General features: G+C 39.5%; 1 protein-coding gene across 4 annotated transcripts in view; it reads right to left on the reverse strand.

Annotated features, from left to right (window-relative positions):
- Nucleotides 1–4962, reverse strand: part of LOC5568519 (AF4/FMR2 family member 4) — a 492113-nt gene extending 487151 nt beyond the window's left edge. For 2 of the 4 annotated variants that reach the window (XM_021854371.1, XM_021854374.1), the window contains exon 1: nt 4835–4962. The gene's annotated coding sequence lies outside the window, so the exon portion shown is untranslated. Of the gene's footprint in view, nt 1–4830 lie in introns of all 4 variants that reach the window. The other 2 variants (XM_021854372.1, XM_021854373.1) reach the window with 1 other exon arrangement.
- Between the last annotated feature and the right edge of the window lie 1038 nt (nt 4963–6000).

A 6000-nucleotide genomic window follows, 5' to 3' on the forward strand; every position in this document is an offset into this window, starting at 1 on the left:
GATATAAGACTCCTAATTAACCTTATAGTCTCCATTGGGAAAGGGGTTCATGTCTGCTCAAAGATCAAGCTTCCAGTAAATTTGGGATTGTAACGTGCGTGACGTGGGAACGTCCGGTATCAACACTTTCTCAAATTGTCAGCCATTTCATCCCTTAAGATGGTAAAGATGCAAACTTATTATAGGGAGATTCCTAAATTTTCTATAGATTGCTTAGTTTTGCTGTACCTCTTTCCCTACCCTTTGACAGGATCTAATCAATGGCTGTTTTCTGTAACTTATTCAATGCTATCGAGCTTTAGAGATAGAAGATAATGTCTAAGACATAACGAGGTCGACAGCCGTTGCCCAAACGTTCTTAAGTTCATTCCCAAGTGCACTCCTTATAAAAAAAGAACTGAACATATATGGGATCGTCCATTTATCACGTAAGAGGTTATGGAGACCCTCCTCCATCCTGAGATATCTTACGTGCCATTCAAATTATTTTTATTTTATTTTCATTAAAAAAATTCATCATAGGGAGAGGAAGGACGAAAAACTGTTAAAATTGTCCTACGTAATTAAAAGACAGCCCCTATGTCTATCAATTTTTCATAGAAAATTCTTTGATGACATGAACTATAAGAAAACGGAGAGGTCTCTGCAACTCTCTTAGGTACGTACTCAACTATTCACAAATTCCAGTTGTTGCTAGGACGTGGCCAGAGCAACTCTCGATTGTTAATGGGATGGGTTAAAGTTGTCCAGCAGACCATGCTTAGTTTGAAAACTCCAATTGATTAGTGGATAAGAAGGAGTCAAACCTTATTGAATCATTTATGACTTGATACCTACCATGTAGGTGCTCAACATTAACATAACGTTGAAAATTCAACTCTGAGGCTATTGAAAAGCATTTAAATTGCTTCAAAATTAGCGTCAAGTTTGTTTTCTAAGCATTTAGAAATAAATAAAAAATATAAAATAAATTGTGTTGATAAAAACGGAATAATTTGTTGACGAAACCGGAACGTGAAAAAATCGGAGCGTGACAAAATCGGAACGTGATAAAAACGGAACATACCTGTACTACATAATTATTGCTTTTTAAACCATCTTCCTAATCCAAGCTGTTTGATTACGTACACCAAAGCGTCACCAGAAAAACCTTGCAAAAAAAGTTACTTTTCTCAAATAGTGATGCAGAGAAACATATTCACTTTTCTACATAATAATAGCACGATATTTTGCTTTTTCTAGCGATAAAGTAACATTATATACATATTAAGAGCCGATGTGTTATTATGCAGCATTATTGTGCTTACTGGTTAATTCGGTTGATATTTTTTTGTGGAAATCTATTAGAAATTGCTGACTATATCTATGAGGATTTAGAATTTCTAACATATCTCCTAGCGGGTTTCACTCTCAATAAGATCCTAATTGATAAATTCATAGCAAGATTCTTGACATTGAAGAATTTTGGCTATTACTGTTCACAACCCGTACTAGGTCTATCTTCTTAGAAGATCTTGACGGTATTGCCCAAAACAATTCCTTGGAACATGGAGCAATTCCTAGTCAGATGTTTATCCTGAGTTCATAGCCGACATCTTGTAAGTTCTGTTTAAAATAATTGACGAGATCATTTGCGAATTCCCCTCGAGATCCTTAGCGCAACCCTTATTGTGGCTTTTATTTTATTTTTTTTTTTTGTAGAGATATCTGAAAAAATCCGTATTGGTTGATACCTTGTAAGAATCTTGTAGATTACCTATAGAAATACAGTCAGGCCTCGTATGAGGCGCTGCCACCCAATTTCGTCCCACCGCAATTCCTCAGCTGTTTTCAACCGTGTTGGATTACAATTTCTGCAGTTCATCCTTAAAAACCACAACTCACATTTTGTCGCTACATTTACGTCTCCACCAACTAAGAACGGATGATCCACACATTGAAGACTGCTGTTTGCTGGTCCGACCATTGTAGCTGTGTGAAGCAAGATCTGTGCACGCAGCATCCAGAAACGATACAGACGATGCCTAGGTATTGTAATTGTTTTGGAGACGCATGTAATCAATTCTATAGCAGACCAGTGTCAATTATCTCACCATATCAGCAATACGCATCCGTACCTTTCTGTTTTTCAATGTTAAATTTAAGTTGTGCCACTGTAACGAATTCTTAAGAATCAATTCATAATAAGTTAAAATATAGTGCCTAAGAACATTAATAAACTGTTTTTGTGCATGTGGTGTTTAAAAGTATTGTTGTCATTTGCCTGATTGCCGATAATGGAAACCGAACAAAAGGAAACTATATAAGTCCACTAAAAACCGTTTGAGCGTCGAACAAACCGGATGATGCCGATTTTTCGTGTGTGGCTGAGGCATAGCCTATTACCTAACCAATTTCACTAGAACCAATTGAACAACAGCTGAGAAATTGCGGTGGATGTGAAGTGGGTGACAGGGTCTAATAGGAGACCTGACTGTGATGTCAATACTTACATGACAAAAAAAAATGTGGAAAAAGGCTCCCAAAAGACTGCGGCCCTTCGTAAAGTACATGCGTTTACATTAACGCGTCCTTAGGAGAAGTTTTCATTAATGAAACAATTGAAGTTATTTGCATTTTAGAAACGATTTTTTTTAATACAAATCAGGAGAACCAGTTACAGATAAGAATTTAAAATTCCTTCCTAAATTGCAATAACTCGTCTGACTACCAAATACTACAAAACCAAAAATATAATATGTTGTAGAACGCTAATTCGCACAACACGCTCACGATCAATTTCAGAATGTAGGAAGTGAACCATATGATTTTGATTCGACTAATATTTCCCTATATTCAGAGTCAAATTGTTGGAGTTGTCTATCTAATAACAGTATGGTCCAAATGTCAAAATAAGGAGAATAAGGTCAAGAATTATTTCTAATAACGAAATAGCATTAATTCTTGATTATTCCAAGAAAGCCATCAATCTTTAGACTTGTTAAAGACAATTCATAATACAAAGCACTATCCAAACTAGGCAGTTACTTCAGTCACAATGTGTCAACAATCTACCGAAACACTATTTCATTCAGCAGCACAGATTCATATTGCAGGTCAAACAAAACAGGCACCTGATCAGTCACGGTGATCATGTTTGGAAATTAGTTTTACGATTATGGTAAAGCCCCAATAAACTCGAGCTCAATCCAACCGAAGAAACAAATTGAGATTGATCCAACCTCTGCTGCTGCTGCAGCCGTTCATCATCGAGGAAGGAAGATGTCAAGGTCGATCTCCGGTCTGATAAGTCTCCAGAAATAGTTAGATGATGTAAATGGGCTTTTATTTGAATAGAAGCTTGTTAGAGAGAGAGAGATACGCTCCGTATACTAACCTTCTGTCAGCGAGTATCAATGTTGATGTTGGTTGTTCGAGAAATACCACGGGATCCATCCACCTACCGGCAAACTGGTGAACCGCAAAATATGCTCACGCACGTGTATGATGTACCTTTCCTGTGCATCGCGATGCGTGCTGTTACGTAGCCATACATGCAGACGGATCTGCGAAAGCTACACACGTTGGTCACTTCTTCTGAGACGGGGGGATTGGAGGAAAGCAAACGAGAGCTTGTTTTGGTTCCTTTGCTTGAATCGTCGTCGTCGTTGAAGCAAATGCAACGTCTTCCGTTTCGTTATTTTTCTGCATTTTATATACTATTTTCTCGACTTTCTGCTTGCCCCTTTATGATGCACTTCGTGCATCTCACACCCATACCCAGACAGAGCGCTCCAACAGCAGCACAACAGATGATGTTACTAAACAAAATGCACTTCATTCCTCATAGTGGTGAAAAAACGCGATAATTAACGATGAAAAGCACTACTTTTTACTCTTTTCTGTACTCTCCCTTTCGCTTTTCGTGTCTACGTTTATGGTCGAAGCCCTTTCACGACATGTGTCTGAGGTACATATGTAGAGGTGGCCAGCATCTCATTAACACTTGTCACTCGAGAGATGAAAATCAAATCAATTTTCGAATGCTGAAAACCATCCAAAATATAACCATTCGATGCTAAGAAAGTGAATTATGTAAAATACAGTTTCTGATCGTGTGTCACCTCCCGTAACTCTACGTATGTATTTTCCACGTCTTTTCCTTCGTCATTTCCAAGTCCCAACACATCTCTGCAGTCTCGTTTTGCTTGCACCACACACTTGGGGAGAGCTTTCAGAGAGTGGGTTGACACTTTGCCTATCAGCAGGTTAAGGTGAACTCATTTCTCCTCGGCGTTTCTTGCTTATTACTCAAGAGTAGTTGTCACACACCACGACTATATTAGGTACTTTCGTTCCAATTGATCGCGGAGCAAAATTTCGCAAAACCATTATGAATTTACCAATTTCACGTTTTCCTTTTCGCTAATCTCACGTTCTCTTCCCCTATTGGCTTGAGGTTGAACAACTTCGCCAACTCAGACGACGACAGGTCCCCAATCCAAGTTTTACCTACACGGACCAGCTGAGCTCCACACGAACCCGCAGAAAAGAGTCACTGCACTGCCACACATTTATCATACACAGGCCAAGAAGGAGTAAAAAAACGCAACTAAACGCAGCATAATAACCACACAACCGAACGAAAGTGGGAAAAATGCAACTTTCGCAAAATCAACGGCTGCTAAATGCGCCTGTTTTAATTGGATATCAATACACACAGTACAACCGCCTCGCTGAGATATTTACGAGCACTTAACACTTGGGGCTTTATCAACCGAAAAGCATTCGAGAATCAAAAATATATCGTATCTTTGAACACCGAAAAAATAAACCATAATAAAAAATTACCAACAGAGAGACTAATTTGCTTCCAGGAGGGTTAGTCGAGAAACGACTTCGCCAAAAAAGCGGCCGCCGTAATGAAGCGACGAACCTTCGCGCGCACCGAGAGTGTAACGTACACTAAGCGGCGTGGTGGTTGGGGCTAGGCCGCGATGGGCCCCACAATAGTTACTACTCGTGGCTTTGCATCAGCCCCACAACTCGATCGGTGGTGAGAGAACGTGAATGTCGTCGTCGAGTTGAATTTGAGAAAGGAACTTGACTTCGGCTTCGGCAGCACGACGACGACGGACGGGTGAAGGCGCGCAATGCACTCTCACTCTCTCGGCGATCGTTCACCGTCGTCGTTGACGATCGTCGATCGCTTGCACTGGGTACGACGGTGGGTGAGAGGTTCGCAACCATTTTGAATCCTAACGAAGGATGACTTATTGGAATTGGATCAATAGTTGAAAAGATCAAAATATATTTTTCAGGAACTTGAGCATGTACTGGACAGCATTTATTTAGTAAGTACAGATAGACATTTTTTCATGACCTCTGTCCACTTTAACAGTTTCCAAGCCAAACTGATTTCTTCTTCTATTAGTGGCAGTCCATAAAGTACGTGATCTCTATGAAATAGAAAGCGGTGGCATGGGCAAAAACGACAGGTCATATGAATTTGAAAAACATGTGTAGAGAATAAAAAACACGAGGGATAAGATTTCAGTAATCCTCGCTGAAACCAGGCCACCATCTGTACATATCGTTATATGTAATTCATGCTGAAAATAAATGCAATTTCTGCCACACGATAAACGCAAGCAAAAATAGACAATCGCAAGAAAGCTCTCAGTTAAAAACTGTGGAAGTGCTCATAAGAACCCTAAGCTGATAAGCAGGCTCTGTCCCAGTTTTGACGAAAGAAGAAGAAGAAGATATAGTGTGACACTCACTGCCCATAACTGCATATTTGTAAGATTCGACAAAAGTAGGCATTGAGTACCGTTTTGTCTCAAATTCCGAACAGACTCATATTCCGAACACTCGGTTTTTGTATGGCGATTTGGTTGAAATGTTTCGCTGAAATATGTCACCAAATAACAAGGAAATGGCAGTCAATTGCAATTCAATTTTGACGTCTCCAATATAATTTATACCGCGGGAGTAGTGATGATTCTCTAGTTTGAGACC

This window comes from Aedes aegypti, chromosome 3 (assembly GCF_002204515.2).
Source record: "Aedes aegypti strain LVP_AGWG chromosome 3, AaegL5.0 Primary Assembly, whole genome shotgun sequence".
NCBI classification, from domain to species: Eukaryota; Metazoa; Arthropoda; class Insecta; order Diptera; family Culicidae; genus Aedes; species Aedes aegypti.